This window comes from Pezoporus occidentalis, unplaced genomic scaffold (genome assembly GCF_034315485.1).
Source record: "Pezoporus occidentalis ecotype Australia unplaced genomic scaffold, CSIRO_AGI_Poc_V1 ctg25, whole genome shotgun sequence".
Taxonomy (NCBI): Eukaryota; Metazoa; Chordata; class Aves; order Psittaciformes; family Psittacidae; genus Pezoporus; species Pezoporus occidentalis.
This window is the reverse complement of record NW_026914394.1, coordinates 6,118,056-6,139,783: the sequence shown is the minus strand read 5'-3', so window position 1 is coordinate 6,139,783 and position 21,728 is coordinate 6,118,056.

Genomic DNA, 21,728 nt, shown 5'->3' with positions numbered 1-21,728 from the left:
CTGAGTGCTTTACTCCTAAACTTCTGGATAAGGTTTTCCTAAAGGCACAAATTCCTCATCCCATTAGAAGTTAATAGTAACAAATTCCTGTTATTCTATTATATATGCTCGGTGATTAGGGTGATAGTTTATTTAGGGCTTTGGGAGGTTGTTGTTAAAGCAGCTACAGCCTTTTTCATGAACTCAGTCTTTTGGGCTTTATCCACAACTGTGAAGCACAATATGGATTTGAGGTGACCTGTATGGAAAGGGGGGGGGGGTGTTTTTTCATTTCCATGCAGTCTTGCCCTCCTTTCCTTTCCAGGTTGTGGGCAATACAATTCCTGCAGAAACCCTGGAGCTCAGCAGCAAATCCTGAAAGATAACTTCTAGCAGCGAGGAGGGAAAAGCAGTGACTGTGTGAGCTGCTTATAGCATTTTTTCAGTGCCTTGCCAAGTATGTTTTCTTTTAGGGCATAATCTGTGAGTGCTGGCAGAGCTTCTCTTGGCTTTGCCTAATTAGCTCAGCTGGGAAAGCATTTGCTAGTGGGGAGGAGCCTGAAGTTTATCCTCACCCTTCAGTTTGGACCCATGAGCATCTATTCCAGGGACACACTGAGGGACAGTTTAGGATTTGGTCTGCTGCCTGTACAGTAGATCCAGCCTTTTTCAACCTTGATTTAAATGCTGTTTAAAAATCCATGACCTTGCAGAATCAGTCCACTGTTTCCTTGCCCTGTCTTGCTGCACTATATCAGAGCACCACTGCAAACAGTGTGGAACAGCATGTTCTCCACGTCCACAATAGCCAGGACAAGAATAGGGCTAAAATTAAACCACACACAGATGGTATGAAATGAAGAAATACTTAAAGTGAAGCTTGTTGAAGCATCAGAATCTGTTATTTGGATGGGACTGTGGAGTACAGATGTTCCTGCCTGGGGTAAAGGGATGCTGCGAGGTCAGTCTCTGCACATCCAAGTGTCTCAGCCAGGGCCCTGGGATTTGGGTTCAGCTCCCGTGGGATGCTGGGCAAGCTGTTAAGGGCTGAAGTGTCCAAAGAAGGAAAGATGGAGCTAAGCTGAAGTCTAAAATCCCCATCCAAACCTTCCACTCAGCTGCTGCCAAGCCCTGATGTTTAAGTGGCTTTCATTTTACTTTAACTTTTAAGCTCCCCACCTGGGTATCCGCCAAAAGTTAGACCTCTCTTATTAACCCAAACTGCTCCATTTTTAACAGCACCAAGCTGCGAAGTTACTAAGCCCAGAACAACCCAAGGTACAGCTATTGCCTTAGTGGCTGCATCTTGAAAGCACCTTTAGTGCCTTCTGCTACCTGCAGTCCAGGACAAAACTTTGCTTGGAGGAATTCAGGAGTCCTAATCCCCATTCCAGTTGTGTCTGTGTCAATCCCCAATTTTGAAGTCAATGTAGGTATTTATTTAGCCCTTAATCTTCCTATGTTTCCGTTCCACATCCTCATAACTCATTCCGTCTCCCTGCCTGTGTCTGAGTGGACATTTTAGGCTGGAAACTCTTAGACCTGGCCAGAAAAATGCATGTATTTATGGCAGGACATTATGCTTTGTGACAGGCTGCTAGTATTATGGGCTGGCTGCACCTCTGAGAGGTTTATCCCTGCTGTTTCTGTGCTGGGTCTGAGCATCCCTTGGCTGGACTATAACACATAGTCCTGTTTGCGTGCGTGTGTTTGATAAGCATGTCGTTTCAACTGAAATGCCTCTGTCTGGGGCTGGTGCTCTTGAAGAATCGCTCTCACCCTCTCTCATCTCAGTGGCAAACTGAGAAAGGTTTTCTTTAGTCAGCTGGGGGAGAGAGGGAGGATTTATGAATCGGAGAAACGCATTCCTGATGCGGAATAGGCACATTCCCCATTTCCCCCTCCTGCCCCCTGCTCAATAAATGCACCATTTGTGTGGCAAATAGCCAAGGGTTTTATGAATACAGCTCTTACTTTCTCCAGCTGCTAGAAACATTTCTCAAATATGAATTAAAATAAAAAGCCTTGCTAGACACTTTTAGCACTCATAATTCTGCTATTTTTGGTCTGCGGTGTGGAGTTCTTGCATCAGAAATCTTGGTTTGAGAGGCTTGAGTGGCTTCTTTCAAACAGTATGAAATTGAAAAAAGAAATAAATCTCAAAGATGTATGACTTTAAATAATTGTTCACACCGTAAGGATCATCAGGAACTCGATGTGATTATGTGATTATTTCTTGGGTGACATGATTTAGTGTGAGATGTCCCTGCCAATGGCAGGGGGGTTGGAACTAGGTGATCTTAAGGTCCTTTCCAACGCTAACTATTCTATGGCTCTATGTGCCTAAGTGTGGTGCTTCCCTGGTTGTTGTGACTGTGAAGTGCTAGCTCTGATATTTTATATGGGCTTGTCCTGCCTTTAGAAGCCATTGGGGTGTGTTCTTGAGAAGCTGGCACATCTGGGATTAGGTATCTTTAATAAATCAGCTACTAGAGAAAAGGAAAGACAAGGACTGCAATCCATGCATAGGAATCATAGCTTTTAAGACAAGTGTTTAAGGTTACAGTGCAGGAATGAGCTTTGGTAAGAGAGCCAGCAAACCATGATAACATTATGAAGATGGTTGAACTGTGAGTATGCAGTTTGCAGAGCCTGAGCAGGGAGAGGACATGGCAGGGATTTGTCAGGAAGGCAGGCGAGGAGCAGGGAGATGTGCTTAGAGGATGGCAGAGGAAAGGGAGTGCTTTTTCCAGGGAGGATGCATTTGGACGGTTTGCAGTTGTCAATGGTTTTCTGCATCAGCCCTATATTACCTGTGCGTTTGTGCAGGGGTTTTTGGATGCTTCCCTGCAAAGGGGGACTCATGCTTTGTTCAGAGTCACTCAGGAGGGTTATCCTGAGCAGGGAGCACAAGGTGGTACCACCTAAGCAGTAGCTGCAGTGGGGCATGGGGCATCTTTTCCCTGCTGCGTTTATAATCCAGCTGTTCTTCTTCCTATAAAGAACTTTGCCTATCTCCCTGAACCAGAGCTGGGTAAATTAGGAGTTAGTAAGCAAAACAAGCAGGCTGCTTTGCTGGTCCTAGGTACCTAGATGTAGTGTGTGGTTAAAGAAAAGAAAATCCATTTCTGACAGAGCATAAATCATGCTGCTTCCTCCACTCTTCCAACTGCAAACATCCTCTAGAGAGAGCAGCCAGAGTCATTTTGGATATCCACAGTCAGCAGTGCCAGAGGGATTGCTTTCCTGGAGGAAGGGGCTCACACGGTGCTTGTCCAGCACATGGGCACATCAGGGCTCTCCCGGTCATTTTGTGTGTCTCTATTCCAGTGATGTGGCAGCCAGCAGAGAAAGGAGAAAACCTGGATAAATATCAGCTCTCACCCAGTCGGATTTTAAAGGTTAATCAAGGAAATATGGGGAGCGGGATGACACACGAATCTAGGTTGTGATGCCATTAAGATGGAGCGAATGGAAGTTGCAGGCTTTGAATGATCTCTCATCTACTCCTAGACCGATGCACAGCAAGGAGAGGTGAAACTGAGAGCAGATCTTGCCTTATGAATTTGTATGACATGGTAACAGGATGGCTCAATTTATTTGTAAGAGCAGTAGAGATTTTTCACTTCTGATGCATTAACCTGAATCCCAACGAGACTGGAGATAAATAACAGAGCCTCCTAGAGACAGAAAACTAGCCAAAGGGCCTGTGCATCTGGATCTACACGCAGAAATCCATATTTTTGCTGGCTGGTGGGAAGAGTATTCCCCCCATTGTGCACATCAGCCCTAGTGGGTTCATCTTTAAGGATGAAAGGTTCAGTGTCTGTTATGGTTATGCCAAGGCTGCCACAGGGATGCTCAGGGGTAATTTCATGACTGGCATTTTTGTGTGCCTGTGAGATGGAGCTTTGTCTAATGCTGCAGCAGCTTCACTCATGTAGGTCACCAAGCTCAACAAGGGAGCAATGGGAAACGGGTGTGAACTGTTGCACTCATTTGGAGAGAGGACTCAATTATCCAGAGGCTTTGATGGGAAATAATTGCTGAAGGCTTTAATACAAGTTGCCATTGTCAAAGATGTTGCTGTCCCTTGGCTGCTCTGCAGGAACTTCCCTGTGCCCAGGCTTACCCTGGCATCGATGGAGCAAGCTGCCTGGAGTTACCTTGCTCCCATAGGAAGGGAAGACACCTTACATTGGCAGGAACTATCCATCAGCCAAAGTGGGGTAGCACTTTACAGTGCAGCTACCTGACTGTGTGTCAAAGCCCTTCAATCATGCGTGTAAACTCAACTTACAGCACTTGTAAGTCGTACCCAGCTCCAGCTTGCATGTCTTACTTAATGAATTAGGGCCTCATCACAGGGATGTTATTCATATTTTACTGATCAGAAAATAACTCACAAATCACACATAACAAAGGGTGTTTTCCCTGATTCCAAGGCTTCAGTTAACTTCTATACAATGCTTTAATAGCAGTGCATTGTGAAAATAAACCTAAATTTGACCATCCGTGTTAAAAACTGACAACCCCAAATCTCTTTTGTGAGAAATAACAATCTTTTGGCTTATAGGTTACAGTCTTATACCACACTAACCATGCCCACCAGATGCATGCAGCAGTATTACTAGATACCTAGGGATATCATTTTTTGCTTCAGACTGTATTGCATGTTACTGCATTGATTTAATTCTACAGTCTGCTTGATATCATGGCTTTTATAAGCACGGATTTAGATTTTTCTTGTGTCCTATTGCAAGTTTGTGCATTACTTTGTGTCATTTTCCAGCTTTTTCCAGCACATGCTGAGAGCAGTTGGCTTTTTCCCATGGACTTCGGTGTATGTTGTACCAGGAATTACTGATCAATTTGAGAAATGGCGTTTTGTAGTAACCCTGCAAATGTTTTCGGACCAACTCATGGATACAGGTCATCATCCGACAGCAGCGGTTTTGGCCTGGTTTTGTGTGCTATGTAAACGAAAGCGATTTTCACAGCTGGCCTTCCCATCAGTTTTTTCCTGCTGGGTAGAGATTACATCTCCTAATCTGGTTTTATAATTTCAGTGAATCAGCCATGCGGCTTTAGAGCACTCTGCTCTGCTAAGGCCGTGGAGAGCTTCCATCTGAGGATGCCCTTTCAGATGTGAGCCTTGGGGCTAGCGCGACCGTGGGAGCCACGCTCGCATCCTCTGCAGAAGTCTTCAGAGACCTTCTCTCTGATGAGAACGTTGTGCTTTTCACAACCCACTTAAGCAGAAATCAGAATGGGTTCTGCCAAGTTTGCTGGGCTGGGAGGGAAAATCTGCAGTATGCAGATGTAGGTGGAAACCCATGAGCTTCCCTGGAGAACCCTCCACTAGCACGGATCACCATGCAACCCACCGATTACAGTGGCAAAGCTTAATCAGTAACAAAATGAGGTCTCGTGAAGTCTCTTACTGACATATCTGGACTGGGGTGTCTAACAAGTAGGAAGGAACAAATGATTTTGGGGTCGTGTAAGTCAGTGTGTGGAAACAGAGCCCTGCTAAGTTTCATGGCCATCTGAGTCGCACATGTTCAGCGAAGGTGCTTTTGATTTGGCCGCTATCTCTGCATGGGGGAATAGTGGGAGATAAATCTGAAGGTTTTTCCAGACAAAAGGAACTTATCAAGTAATACTGAAAACAGATGGCACAGAGCCAAGCTTGGATTGGGCCCTTATTTTGAGCTGAGTAGAAAGAAACTGTGGCCAAGGGATCAGCTGGAAAACCATTTAACCCTGTTTGAGATTGAACAGGAGCTTTGCTGAGAAAGTCTGATTTGGAATACAAGCATGAGAAAGATCAAGAGCATGATGATTTATACAGTGATTGACAGCATGTCATGTAGGACAACCTGCAAACTCACCTCCTGAAGGTTATACCATGTGTGATCATATACTCTGGTGAGATGCAGCTATAAAATATGAGAGGTTTAGAGGAAAAACCTCTAAACCTGCTGCCTCTGATCCTTTTCACCTCTTCTGATGTGTCTTTCCCTTACCCTGCCTGTGTCTCAACTTCTGGCTTAGGCACTAACTCTGTTAGGGCAAACAAAAGTAGAGGGATTAGCTCAACAAATCCATGCATCCTAATATTGAGGGTTGGTTTATTTGTTGAATTCCTCATTGTTTGTGGCACCTTGGTTCTCTGACCTCGAGCTCATGCTCTATGTTCCTTGAACTTGTCCACAGAAGGGCAATGAAGCCGGTGACAGGACTGGAAGACAAGTCCTTTGAGGACTAAGGAGTCCTTAGTCCTAAGTCTTTTGAGGCTAAGGACTTCAAGTTGATCTGATTTGGAGAAAAGGATGCTGAGGGGGGGTGACCTCAATGCTCTCTATGCCTTCCTTAGGAGGGGAAGTGGAGAGGAGGTGCTGATCTCTTCTCCCTGGTATCCAGTGACAGGGCATGTGAGAATGGTTCAAAGCTGCACCAAGGGAGGTTTAGGCTGGCCATTTGAAAGCACTGGAACAGGCTTCCTAGAGAGGTGGTCAATGCCCCAAGCCTGGCAGTGTTTCAGAGGCATTTGGAGTGGCCTCCTACTCTTGTCCACATCCTCAGTTCCTATGAGGAAGAGCTGGGACAATCCTGTCTGCTGCTGAGCACGTTTTGGGGAGGACAAGTGTGAGAAGTGTGGCTGTAAATGTCTCTCAAAGGTACATTGAGGACAGAATGGAAAGGAGCAAGGAGATGGTAATTTGAGGCTCCGATAAAGCTTAATTGCTCAGAAGCTATTGCATTTATTCTCTCTCTTTCTTTTTAATGTAAAGACATGAGACAAACTTAGCTTCATTGCTGAGCTAGTATGTCTTTATTGGTTATTTCACAGGATGTTTACGGTGACTTTTTAATTAATTAAGGAATTGTATTCATTTCATTTGTATTCTCCTCATAAATGATGGTTGCTGCTTTTCCTCCTTTCTGAAGTGATCACAGCTGTACAGGTGAGAAATGGTAGACGGGATTATTGGTTTATGGCTACTTTTACAATAGCCCCAACATGCCTTAAATTGTGCAGGGATTCCCCTCCAGTGGTTTAAGTGAGCTGATTTTGCTGTACTGTGGCTTAAAGGAAGAAATAGAACTGGGATCCACCTCGTGCTGAACTGTGCAGTGAAATGACTGTGGATGTTCAGATCTTTATACTAAACTACATACGAAGCTACTCATTTCTTTTGTCTTGCAGAGTATCTGGGTAGGTTTTGAATTCCACCTCTCTTCAGCCTGTAGTAACCAGGCCTTTTATACAGAGCATCCTGCATCACTGTGCAGGATGCTTTTGGTTCTCGTTTTTTTACTCATTTATTAGAGGCAATTTTTACTCTTAAAGCAGCCCTAGTGAAGAAAGCATGTGGGGGTTTTGTTGTACGCATAGCTGAAAGTCCAGAGTCCTTGCTGCTTATCCTTCATCTGGAGTCCAATGCTAGCTTTCCTGTTTTTATCAAGGATGAGGCTGGTGACCATAGGTTTGCAACAGAGCTGTTATGGGACTCCTGAGGAAAAAACATCCCATGAGAGCTAACTTCAAATCCCACTCTACTCCAGCTGCAAAGCAGAAGTTTTTGGTTTGCCTTCCTTAATTTAAACAGTGAGCAGTGTCCATTAGGACAGCTTTCCAAAATAAAAACCTTACCAAAACTGAAGGCATTGCATACACTGTTTCCAGTGGCAAAAGTGAAACTCATCACCTACTGCATGAACGGAAGACATTTCAGTATTAAAGATATGCAGACCTGTGGGACATGTACTTATGATTGCTTGATGCTCACCAGTTATTTTTAACTGCTGTATCATCTGATGCAAATCTGTCTTTATAAAATGCAGAGTAGTTCAAAGAAGAATGCTCCTAAAGTCTTGGTTCAGGCAGCATTTTATCAACCTTTTGGAATTCAGCAAAAATGAGGAAAAACTTCAGGATCCATCTCAGAGAAACTGGAGATAAACATCTGCTAGGCTGCCTTTTACATACTGTAGAGAGTTTGTGTGCTTTTTATAGCAGCTCTTGTCTTTGAATAGCACCTAATGCCAAGGGGATTTGAGCCATCACTTGGAATCCCTCGACATTATTGCAGAGCAGTTTCTTTAATAACAACACATTGTTCCCTGTGGTGTAATGCTGTTGTTATGTCAAATATTTTGTGAGAGGTCCTTAATCTCATCTTGTGATCATCCTCTTCTGCATTTTTAATTATCAATGCTTTCAATGAAGGAATGCTGAGGTATAGAAGAGTAGAGAGCATTCAACATCAAGAAGCCCTTTGCCTCGAGGGGTTTTTGAACAGGGTGGTTGTATTGATTTGTTAAACCACAGCCCGTGTTTTACCAGCAATGCATACATCAAGTGGCACTGTGCACAACAAACACACAGTTTCTAATAGGAAAAGAGACCCTGTTTGGTGTGGTGCTTCTGCCTGCTGGTTGATGCGAGAGCACAAAAAGAGTGAGTCTTTTTGTGTAAATGGGGAATGATGGAGTAGGTCGGTAAGGAAAAGATTTGGCTCATTGCAAATTCAAGAGGAGCTGGTTTTCTCCTGATTCACAGTGATTCATGAGCTGTCACACATCAGAGACGGATCCAGCCTGGCTCTGACAAAACGCATGACCCAAGTGGTCTTCTAAAACATTAGTGCCACCAGGCAGGGTGATGTAGAAAGGAGCAGCAGCTCCAGGAACGGATAGACAGTTGCACTGCTGTGTAGCAGCAGCAGTAAAGTGTTGTCTTGGGGAAAAAATCAAATTAACAAATAACTGAGGCTGTTGGCATGGGTTGGGTTGTTCGTGCTTGCTCTGGCATGGCCCCAGCCAGCACCCAGCAGAGAGAAAGCACCACTTAGGAGATTGCAGGCTGCTTTAGGACCATGTTCAAAGTGGGAGCTAAATCTCATAGGTCCAGCTAGAACAAGCTTCAGCTTTTCCATGCCCCAGGCTGGGTATTTCATCCATGCCCTACAGAGACTGCGTTTACATTCAGATATAACTGGTGAGGCTGGCTCTGTCCTTGCCCTGTTGTTTTCTGCCTAGCATGGCTGTGCAGACCCACTGCTCAAAGTGCAATAAACAGCAAGCTATGATGGTTCGTTCTAGCAGGTCTTGCTTCTATTTTATCATAAACCAACAGCTAATGACATTAAGACAAGCTTTACCCTGCCAGGTCTGAACAAAATGAAGTCCTGCTACCCTTATGTTAAACTTTGGCAGTTGCTGCAAGTGCAGTAGCTTCTGTTCCCGATGTGTTGAATAATATCGGGCAGCATTTTACCAGCTTCTAGCTGGGTAGAAGCTATGTTCTCCCTTAGATTGGGGACTACAAGAAAGACGAGGAAAGACTTTTTAGTAGGGCCTGTAGCAATAGGGCAAAGGGTAATGGTTTTAAACTAAAAGAGGGGAGATTCAGCCTAGGTAAAAGGGAAAAAAAATTATGATTAGGGTGGTGAAACACTGGCACCGGATGCCCAGAGGTGTAGTAGATGCCCCATGCCTCAAACATTCAAGGCAAGGTTGGACAAGGCTACGAGTAACCTGGTCTACTTGAAGGCTTCCCTACTTGTTGCAGGGGGTTGGACTAGACAGCCTTACAACCCAAGCTATTCTATGATAGCTATGCGTTTTGGACCCCATTTAACTTCTTTCTGTTCTGCAGAATAGCAGTGTTGAAATGGGGAAGGAAAAGGTACACATGGAACTATTTGTAATATGTTGAAGAAACCAGGTAGAGTGTAAATAGCATCTTTGATCAAACATTGAGCCGAGTACTCCTCAGGAAACCCAACACAAACACTTCTTCTCCGGTTGGAAGGATGCAGCAGCCCTTGCCTTGTGTCCTGCTGGCTGTTTGTCCATGCAGCACACTCTCCAGCTACTCTTTCTCGCCTCAGGCCAAAGCTAATTACAGTTATTTCACAGGCACCACCATCCAATGAGTTTTCTTAAATACACAACAGGGATGGGCCTCATCTGACTAAGAGCAGTTGAGTAGGTACGTTCTTCCCACATTAAAGCCAATTAGCTTTGGATGGGTATGAGTGAGAGCAAAATTTAGCCCAGTTTGCCTTCTCTCATGTTGGCTGAGATTGAGTCTCATGTCTTTCCTCGAGGCAGAGGCTCCGATATGTGTGAAGGCCAGGCTTACACGGAGCCATTAGAGCTTTGATCTCAAAATTACACCACTTGAAATTGCAGATGAAAAAAGGGAATTAATAAAACAGGCAAGCAAGCCTGCAAGTGAATCATTTTAGCTTCTCCAAAACAGGCTCAGTTCCAGGGCCTCTGGAATGGGAGCACAACTCCAACAGGAGCCATGCGTTCAAAGAATCATAGAATAGTTTGGGTTGAAGGAACCTTCAAAGCTCATCTAGTCCAACCCCCCTGCAATGGGTAGGGACATCTTCAACTAGATCAGAGTGCCCAGAACCATGTTCAGCCTGGCCTCGAATGTCTCCAGATATGGCGCATCCACCACCTCTTTGGGCAACCTGTGCCAATGTTTTACGACCCTCATTGTTATGAATGTTTTCCTCACATCCAGCTTGAATCTCCCCTCTTTTAATTTAAAACCATCACCCCTCCTCCTAGCACAACAGGCCCTGCTAAAAAGTCTCCTCTCGTTACCCCCAGGGGTACTGAGATGCAATGCTCCTGATGTCCTTCTTGCAGCAAGATAAAGAACATGCCACATCTGGGAGGGGAAATGCTAGTGAAGGTAGAGGAGAGCAGGATTAGGTGTGGATGGAGCGCAGCACAGCTCTTGGGCAGCAGCAGTGATGTGGAGCTGGAGCCAGGGCAGGAGGCATTGGAGAAGCAGGTCTGCACAGCCTCCACCTCTCGCCCTGAGCTGGATGCATGCTGTAGAGCTGCTCCAGCGTGGCGCGGTGCCCAGGCAAACTCAGCTCGCTTTGCTCCGTAACACCACTGTGCAGTTCCCAAACCAGACCTGACTTGCACCCTGCCAACTCCAAGCAGGAGCAGAGCAGCCCTAGCCTGGTGAATAGACGTGCCCTGAGGATACGTCTACATTGCAGTGCAGAGGTAAGACCTGGACTTGGTGAGACAGACCTGAGCTGGCTCTTGGGAGCCATGCGGCTGAGATGCACTGGGGCTCATGGGGTGTGTGTCCCTGAACTCCGGGAAGGGGGTTTGGAGGAGGAGGGAGGTTTCTCAGTGAGTCTTATAACACTTATGGGGACTGAGTGCTTCGTGGTGGGAGGACCTTATAGAATCAGAATTGTTTAGGTTGGAAAAGACCTTTATGGACATCAAGCTCAACCGCTGCACTGCCAAGTCCACCACTAAACCATGTCATGGACTAGCATGTTCTGTGCTCACCAATGGGATAGTCATGTTATAAAGATCATGCAGGAACATCCATCCCTGGCACTGTTCAAGGCCAGGATGGACAGAGCCTTGGGTGACATGGTCTGGTAGAAGGTGTCTCTGCCCATCACAGGGGGGTTGGAACTAAATGGTCTTATGGTCCTTTCCAAACCTAACTATTCCATGATTCTATGACCAACAGCACTGGGAAGTGGGCACAATGGTAGTGCTGGAGTTTGGGTAGAGTACACTGCCATCTTCCTTGGGCTGCAGGAATCTCAGGATTTGACTGAGGATTCTCAGTCCTATACCCTGGCATTGGGACAAGCATCAATCCTTCACTCAGTTTGTTCATCTCCTGGAGACCGCAACCACCTCTGCAGGGTGCAAGAGGAGACAAGGGGTGCAGCACTTGCTGAGTGCCCAGCTGTGGGGCAGGGGTGCATGGGCGTGTGTGAGGGGCCAATTCAAGCACCTGTGGCTGCAGGTTGTGCTGATGCTCTAAGTGCCATATGCATGAGGACATACACCAATAAGAGAATAAAAATAGTAGAAACAGGTAAAAATAGCTTCTGGTGAGAATAATACAAAGAAGGTTGAATGAAGCTGTAACACATATGAAATTTTAGCTTTACTTTTTCCTTATGCATTTCTAGTGTTCTGACTGCAAGTTGTATTTCTGAAGTGCCAGGCTATTTTCTGCCTGTTTTCCCTCTACCCCCTTCCCTGCACCTCATATTCTTATGTTTGAATCCATCATGTTGGCTCATGAAAATCTACCCAAACTTTGCCTCAAAAGCAGGAGGACAGCGCTGCATGGGATCTACGCTGCCCATGGAAGAAGTGGCTGTATCCATATGAGCCTTTCTGGTTCACTGTACAGCCAAATGAAGAGAAACAGGCCTTCCCACCCTATGGCAGCCCTCTCTTACAAATCTGATAGACTAGCACTTTGGGGAAACATTGGCTCCAGCAGATGTTATCCCCTAAAGGAGTCCCACCTCCTGAGTCTGTGCTGCAGTGTGGTTGCTTATCCCTGGAATTACACAATATTACAGAGACACACAAACAGGTAGAGAAAGAAATGGTCAGAATGAGCTTTATCAACCTAAATGACAGTTGATTCTCAGTGAGATCTTGGCCCACAGCAGACTTCATTTCCCAGGAGCTTAAAGCCAGAAGGGTGTCTGCAGCCTCTGGAAGAAGAGCAGAAATGATCTCCCTCCCAGCACCTGCGAGGCTCCTCTGCTCTCAGCACTGAGCACTAGATGGCATCCAAGGGGGGAATTTGGGCTCCTCAATGCAGCCCTGGGCTCTGAAATTGTAATTGTAGAATCATAGAATCATAGAATAGTTAGGGTTGGAAAGGACCTTAAGATCATCCAGTTCCAACCCCCCTGCCATGGGCAGGGACACCTCACACTAAAAGCAGGGACACCTCACACTAGCTGGATCAAAAAATGAGGATCCATCCTGATGGGGAACAAAAAGAAAAGGGCTGAGGAGGTGGACTTCTTCCAGCTCCTGCTGCCATCCTGTTGGAATACATCTCGCTCCGAGGTATCTTTCTGCTGGTGTGAGATGAGGAGGAGGAGTGTTCAGCATCTCTCCCTGTCCACTGTCTGCCATCCCGAGATGGAGCATTCAATTCCAGCTCCAGGCAGGATTAGACCCCCAGCTTGGCTATCAAAATACTTGCTCTTATCATCTCTTAAATAACCAGCACCCATGAACAAGCTGTGCTGGGCCCCACGGATCAGCCCTGGATCACCACCCAAGCTGAGGCTCCGAGACACTGATGTGTCTGGTGCAGACAAGCACGCGAAGGTGTGAGGAGCCAGACAAGATGCCAAAATGAGTAAGTGGCTGTGGGTGGCTGCCTGGGGGTACAGGAGCCATGGGAGGGACAGGACGCTCCCTCCCTGCCCTGTTGCATGCTGCAGGTGACCTTGAGTTTAACAACTTAATGAGTGCTGTGCAATTACCAGCATCATTTCCATGCGCCCTGTCCCTGTTTAGGAAGATGCAAAGTTATCAGTCCTTGCACATGCTGGAGGTGATTTTATGGCCATCTCTTCTGAGCCTTTTCACTCTCTCTGTAGATGAGCAAAGGGGTCTCAGGGACGCAGCATCCCATCTGGCACTGCATGGGATGCACGCAGAACCCCACTGCCCTGCCTGTACAGGCAGCGCCAGGCAGACCGCAGCAGCAGGAGCTGCCCTGACCTTATCAGAGAGCAAACATCTGCAGCACCCCGCCTCGCCTCCCCCACAGCTCCGTGAGGGAGAAAGGATGGGAGCAGGAACTTGATTTCCCCACTTGCTTAGTCACAGGCATTCACTCCTGGGTGTAAATTTGTCTTGAGATTCACGTGACAGGCGGGGAAGGAGCTGTTGGGGTTTCACTGTTGCTTCACTGTCTGGAGGTCGGGCACCAAAAGGGGCTGGGTGTCATCACCATTCATTTCAATCTAAAACATATTTATGCTCATGATTTATCCACGTGTGTTTTATTCCGGTGTGAATACAGCTCCAGGCAGGGATGCGGGAGGGTTTTATCAAGGTTCAGTTGGAATTTGGATTGGTTCTCTTCCCAGAAGTAGAGGTATCTACAAGAAAGAGCTTCCACCCAAGCCCTGGGTAGCCCAGAGTTACTACAGACTGCTGTTTGTATGCTTATTTCTTCTACCTGCAATTATGGGGAAATTGCCATCATGTAAGCAGTGGGCTGTATGAATAACTTGATTATTTGTTAGTATTAGACCTAGATGTGTGTTTTTCTTGCGATCATATCTACACAAGAAGGCACAGTAATAATAGCCTTTTGGACTGGCCACGTTTAATTTCTGTGGACTGTGAAACTTTTGAAGCAAGGTGCTGTTTATTGCTTTCTTTTCAATTCAGTTGCGTGAAGCAGTCGCAGCAGAGAGACCCCTGCAGTGTCCACGCTGAGTTCTTGTAAGGGTGGGTGATCATGTTGTGCTCACTGTCCTTGGCTGCCATCGTCAGCAAAAGGGTCTCTTGTTACAGCCAAGCTATTTTAGGAAGCAAGATTCCCTTTTTATGGAATTATATTTCACATGAGTTCAAGTAGTGTGCCCATTTGTGCTTTTCTTCTGGTTTAGTCTGTTCTACCTCTTGCCTTCAGGTGGGGAGGGTAATAGAGAAAGCAACAGCTTCTCAACTTGTAACAGCAAGGTGCTGTCTGAGTGTGGAAACCATGACAAGAATGGGTCAAGAAATAGGAAAAGATCACGTTTTGTCTTTGAGGACTGTTATCAGGAGCTTTTCATCAAAATCCAGTAGGAAAGACTAAAATCAGGGCTGGGTTCCTTAATGCACATTGTGCCATACTCTGTGAAGAAGATGAAAACAAAACCAAATTGAAACAGTGCTTTCTCAGACTTGTGTGATTTGGGCTTTTGGTGTTGGGTTTGTTACCCACTGTAAGGTGATTTTGGGGGGTATTTTGCTCTGCTTTCTGAGGAGCTGGTGGCAGGAGGCCTTGCTAAAAGCAAGAGGGCTGTAGATGTAGGTCTACGGCTGGAGAAAGGTGGGTAGCCGAGGACAGGTAAAATGAGAACTCAAAATGCATCTCTTTGGGGAGTCTTTTGGTTTTGAATCTCGGTATTTCAAAACAGTCTCAGGGTTTGGAAACAGAAGGATTTTGACATTTCGTGTTTGGTGTTGGCAGTGCTGGATAAAGGAGATAACGGGGCCCATGACTGAGCACACGAGTTATTTGTGATCTGTTGTGCAACAACTGCCAGTGAACCTGTGTCTTTGTGTGTTTAAAGTGTATTTCCTGACATTTACTGGCAATTTTAAAGGGATTTACTCTTTGCTATTTCCTAATCCTTGGTTCAGAGCAAATTTGCAGATTCTGAAGACCAGAAGAGGCCATTAACGCTGTAGTCTGAGTCTCTGTATAGCTCAAGCCACTTAACTTCATCCTGTCCTATACTGAGCCCAATACTTTGTGTTCAGCTACTGCATGTCTTCTATAAAGGCACAATATGAAGGTGGAAAGATCAACCACTCCTCCAATGGTCTGTTCCAAGATCTGATCCTTATCCCTATTTGAAATAAAATGGGTAATGTACTTCTCGTTTTCCTTTGTCTGCCTTTGGCTAGAAGTAGAATTTATGTCCAAACATTCATACAAAGGTAAATATTTCATTAGCTCTTTCAAAATAAAGCAAAAGATAAGCTATATGAGATATATATATATATCTTATATATATATATATATATATAAGCTATATGAGATATATATATATCTTATATATAATATAAGATATATTGCAGTATATCTGTGTGGCTTTACAGGGAAAATAGCAGCATTCTGGTAGTTTGATGCTGGGGTCTGCCAGGCAGCTTGTGTGCATTTATAAAGTCATTCGAGCCGTATTAAGGTCAATATCATAACGTGAACATCATTTGTTTTAGTGCCTTTCTTTATAGACGTTTCTTCAGCCTTTTGAAATCCAATGTCCCAAGCAAAATTAAACTGGCACAGAAAAGTGAAGCAGGAAGGGAGGGTTGTGCACTTAAGGGGGGGGGGGAAAGGCAGCTAACTGGAAATGTGTGTGACAAATGGGAGGAGGCCTGGCTTGACCCCTCCTGGCTATTAAAAGGCTATATTGCAAGATAATTTGGGAAAATATTGCAGCTAGAGAGAGGGTGTGAACCAAATGGTTCATACCGCGTCAGTAATTTGAGTGCTGTAGTTTTGTAATGTGCTGCTAACCCAAACTCTGTGGATCCTACCTCTCTTGAGTTCTTGGGCCTGGCTCTTATCACAGTATCAAACAGCCTATGTGAAAGTATTCAGAATACAAACGGGGGAGAAAATCCTTTTCAGAGCTATAAAACCATCTTCTGTTGTAAGGAGCTTGATCATTTTTGGCAAGACTTCCAAAGAAAACAGTGTTGAGATCCTCTCGATGAATAGGAACATTAATATATTAGGTATGTATTATGTAAATCCATACTTCAGTGGAGTGCTAGATAAGATAAATGGGAGCAAAGAGCAGGCTTTGAAGGCTGTTGTTGAGATTTTGTGTGTGTGCTGTGCCCATTGAAGGCTCAGAACTCACAGCCCATGGGGACGGTGAGGTCCTGCAGCCCTGGGTAGCTTAACCTCGCTCAGGCCACAGCACTGCAGCCTTAACCCTAAAGAACCTCTTTTCTCCCCTTTCCCTTGCAGTTTTTGTGCATATGGGAATGTCCCTCAGTGGCAAAACCAGGTTGTGTATCCCCTTTATGCTCCCCTGGATATTGCATGGCAAGGCAGGATCAAAGGATGTGTGGCTGGCGTTACAGCAAACCCAATTTGTGTGCTGAAGCAAATATTTGGGGAGGGTCCAGCTTGACTCTTGCAAACAGATTTAGATACTTCAGGATCGCTGACAATGAATTATCGAGATAGAGACTTGGGAGCAGATAAGCCCAGGGACTTGTGCATTGTATACAAATACACGGCCTGACCCTCACAACTCACGTGGGGTTGCAGCGAGAGGGATGTTGGAGCTCTTCTTCCCTGGTGCATCTCCATTTTCATGTCATACAGTTGAGCAATTAATAGAGGGGCCCCACACTTGGGGTCCTGCCTCACTTTTTACTTGCACTGCTTCATCTCTTGATGAGCCCCACTGTTGCTCCATCTGTATTTTGATTACAATGTCTTTGGAAAGCCTCTCCCTGCATCCCCGCTTATGTTCCCAGGTCCCTCAGTTACCAACCCATCAGAGCAGCATCTTGGCTCATGTTCAGGAGATGCAAGCCCATGCACGCTGCCTTCAAGGCTGCTCCTTGTCTTACCATCACCTTCCCTGCTGCCCCTTGGTGCTGGTGGCCAGCCACACACCTGCCCCATCAGCGCCTGTGTTCATCGTCAGGGCCTTGACACTTTGAAGGTGATGCCAAAAGCTATCGGGTGGCCCATAAAAAGTTTGGTTTAGACACAGAAAAATATTAATATTCTTTTTTTTTCTTTCACTTTTCATTTGGATGCTGAACATTTTCAACCAAGTTATTGAGACAGTTTGCGACCAGAAATCAATCCAGGCTGAGAAATGTAGGTCTACCCGTTTACATTATAAACCACAAATGTTTGTATCCTGCAACAAACATCTGGGAAGTGTCCAGACCAGACATTACAAATGTGTTAACTACCCTGAGTTAACCGGTAATCAACTGGGGGCTAAAAACTGGAGTGTGGACCTTTCCTCGGAGACTGCTGTTTATAACGGGGCTTTCATTTAGATCCTGACCTAGAAGCGTAATTAAACCATGGCACATTCTTGACTTTCAAACAAACTTCTGGGAGCTCGCCAGCACGGAGCACAGACCTAGGTTTTACCAGGTTTGAAAGGAGCAGCGATGTACCACCTCTTTCATTAACTGTTGTTGATGGTGAAAATGCCTGCCTGGTAGAAACTGGGAATTATACAGACAGCCCTTGAAGGTTCTGCTAATAAACACATGAAAGGATTTGAGGGAACTGTATGAAAATACTGCTCTATTGAAATCCTTTTAATGCCACCAGTCGGGGAAAAGGTGACTGGGATTTCTAATAATTAACACGCATCTTTTTTAATTAAGACCTTGCTATTTATTTCTGCAGTCCCAGTTTGCTCCGATTTCTCCATCAATCCTCGGCTGCATCACCAGGCAGTGGCAAACCGGAGCCAGGACCTGCTGGAGCTGCATTGATGGAGCTGAAGGGTTTGGTTTTTCCAAGCGAATGCTAAGGAAGGGCAGTAGATGGTGCTGTTATTCTCTTTTTTGAGGGCAGAGCCGGCAGGCTGAAGGCAAGAGGCACAAGGAGGACTATACACAAGGTGTTACCAGTGCCCAGTGCCCCTAAATCATAAATCAGGCTCCTTCGAACTGTGCGATTTGGCCTTCAAATTAAATGAAAAGGCCTCCTTTTCCTACAGCTTGTGGGGTTTGGTCTTTCAGCTGAGATTTGGAGGTCACATTTTCAAGCTTTTTGTTGTAATCATGTCATTTGACTCTTTCCCCCCCCTTCTTTGTAACAATGCAAAGTGGAATCCTCTAATCATGTCGGGAGCCAGCAAGATCTAGGGGAACTAAATTAAACTAAGGAGAAACACCAGGATTGTGAAACTTGGCAGTAGTGCAGATGTTGGTTTCAAAACAAACTGGACTTGAAGGTTGCTGGCAAATCAAATGCATCTGACCCAGTGTGATTTGTGATGCCAGGAATGGGTCCATGACCACAAAACATCCTAACTCATGGGTCACCAAGGCATGTGCTTGAGGGATGACCCTCCTGGCCTGCATCAATCTGGATACCCAATTTCCTGAACAGCAGCAAATGCTGTATCAGCATGACATTTTATCAGCTAATTTCTTCTAATGACCTGAAGATACATGAGGCTTGATTCTTCCCAGTGGCATTGAACAGGGCAGAACTGGGCCCCCTTTGGATTTCACTTTTATTTGCCTCTCTGCGATGATGGGTCTAAGTCCAACCTTAGCAAACAGTTCTTAATGGGGCAGCAGCAATTGCACAAGTTGGAAGACCCTGCACACAGGGTGTGATAGCAGGCAGGGGACATGGCAGCTCTCCTGCCCTTAACCTCCTGCTTTTGGGTGGGCTTGGCAATGCCCCCAGCTCCCTCCCCATGACTTGCAGCTCCTCTCGTGGTGTTTTCTCCATCAGCAGCAGCTGATGGTGCTAAAAATAGTCTTGAACAGGGTAGTGGTGGTTCAGCTTTGGACTTCCCAGAATTTCACTGGTATTCTGGCCTCATGACTCCAGTTTAGGCCACCTGATGCACAGCACGTAACTTTGCTCCAGTTTCTCCATTTGGTGGGGAGCAATCTCAGATAACACATGGATAACAATCAATGGACTGAACACAGCTCACTTTCTTATTTTAGGATTGCTATAGACACGGTCATTAACAGCTCTAAAAAATACAATAGGCCTGGTCCTTCCCTGCTGCCGGTCCCTTCTCCAGAGGAGCTACTGCCAAATCCTCCCTGTGATGGAAAAGCTAAGTGCGGCCCCATATATGTGTATGGGCAGTGGTGGCTTGGCACTGGCCTGTGCATCGAAATGGGCATCTAACCATGCATGCTTTAGACATCAAACTTCTACAGTGTCACTGGTGTTTGCAGCACATCAGGAAAAGCAGGATAGATTCTTCACTGTGAGGGTGGTAAGACACTGGCAGTGCTCAAGGCCAGGTTGGACAGGGCTTGGAGCAAGCTGCTCTAGTGGAAGGTGTCCCTGCCTGTGGCAGGGGGTTGGAACTGGATGAGCTTTAAGGTCCCTTCCAACCCAAACCATTTTATGATTCTCTACATTTGCAAGTAGAGCAGTCTGGAGCACCAGGGCTGCATCCTGCCTTAGGAGCATGAGGTCCATGCTGGCAAAGGGGAGTGCTGCTCCATTGCTGCCCCAGTGGTAATGCTGGGCTCATGAAGTGCATCATAGGGACTAATTAAAGCTGGGAGTGAGATGGGGTAAGTAGGATTGTAAGAGCAGGCTGCAGATCCACACCCCACTCCAACAAATAGTTATTTTACATTAAATAACATGTGAGATAAGTTACTTCTATGAGCCTCAGAGCAGAAATTGAAGCTACCTCCCATCCCTTCTCTCCAAACCAATCCTGTGTACCAGGTGGAAGCACATAGTCTCGATGGGCTATTTCCTCAAACCAGATATTACTGTCCTTGGACACACTCTTCTATGGACAATAAAAAAGAAAGTAAAAACAGGAACTTTTTTTACTGGTGGCTTGTTTATTGGTTTGGGGGCTTTTTTTGGCAGAAGCGATACCCTTTGGCCTGGATCATGATGACTGGTCATGTCGAATGAGGAAGAGCTCCTCTCAGTTTGAAGTTATTCCCATGTATGAACAGGTTTCCACATAGTGATGTCCTAAAGATGCATCCAGTTCCTGCCCCATTTCCAGCTCCAGAAGTATTCTTAAAGAGCTTATTTTCTTAAAATGACAAGATTGAATGAATAAAACACAGTTCCTGTTTTAATATTGTTGGGTTCAGCGATATCCCAGTTAATGTTTAAATGTGGGCAAGAACAAGTGTTCTTCCCATACAACGAGCTTCCCATATCAGTGCTGCATTCCTTGTTCACCAGAGGTCTGGTGCATCTGAGATGGTGAAAATATTGTGAGATCAGTATTCAGAAATGCAGAGCAAAATTCACTAGTAACATAGGCTTGGTTCAGTTCACTTACATAAAGAGAAACCTCAGTCCATAGCTGGAATTTGGAGTCTGACTGAAAGCTGAGCCCTAAAAGGATAGCTGTGGCATGGTGTATTCAATAATTACATTTATGAATCTACAATTAACTATTACCAATGAATCTCTTGCCTATTATTGACAAAGGCACAGAAGCTGCTTTTTTGGTGCTGCTGACTTACCCATTGTCAAGTGTGAACTGGGTAATTGTGGTGGCTGCTCCCTTAAGAAATCGTCCAAGACTCTGCCTTAGTTGTGTGCCCTGGCTTGCACCAATTAACAGTACAATCTTTTTGTTATGAAAATGCAAACATTAGTAGCCTGAGGGGGTCTTGTAAATGCAAATAGAGCTATATTTTCAATTTCCCTTTAAGTGCATGAAGGTTCTTATTTATTTGCCGTCGCAATGACAAGTCTTTTAGTTTTCATTTTATTTTCTCATGTTTAAACACAAAATTGACTCTAACCCAGGGACTTTCGGTGGGGATTGTTTTCAATCAGCAGATTTGGGGCTGAGGGGAGACTGGGGCCAACCGATGAAAGCCAGGGGCTCCTCTCGCAAGGGCTGGGCTCTGAAGGGTGCAGGGAAGGTGGATGCCAGGCCCCGCAGCAGAGCATGGAGCTGGGTACTGGGCAGCGTGCCTGCAGCTGGCCCAGGGCTGGCCCCTCGGCTGGGGGAGAATTCCCACGTGAAGATTCTTTCCGCTCGCTTCAGGCATCCGAGGAGCCTAAATGAGGCACCCGCACCTCTGCTGCAGTCAGGGGGAAGAGGGAGAGACCTTGACATGTGCTCTCCACAGGAAGCTTGGACCCCCTGGTGCATGACCATCACCACAGGGCACCGATCTGAGCCCAAACTGATGGCTTTGTGCTCAGTGCCATGGGGTGATATCAGCCAAAAGACAGCCATCTCCTCAAAATGAAGGTGGGAGATGACACCTGAGCGCATCACTAAGGTGTAATGACAGAACTGCAGGAAAGTCCAAGGTCTGTTTTCCCCTTACACCACACATACAAAAGTAAAATATGAAAACAGCCACTTTGCTTTCTTCCTCCCAGCCTGGCCCAAATATGCCCAGGTATGTGTCTAAACAGATTCCTGGGAAACCTGTCCTTGCTGAGGTGCAATCTCTAGTGCTTGGGTTATACCCCATGCAAAAAGCAG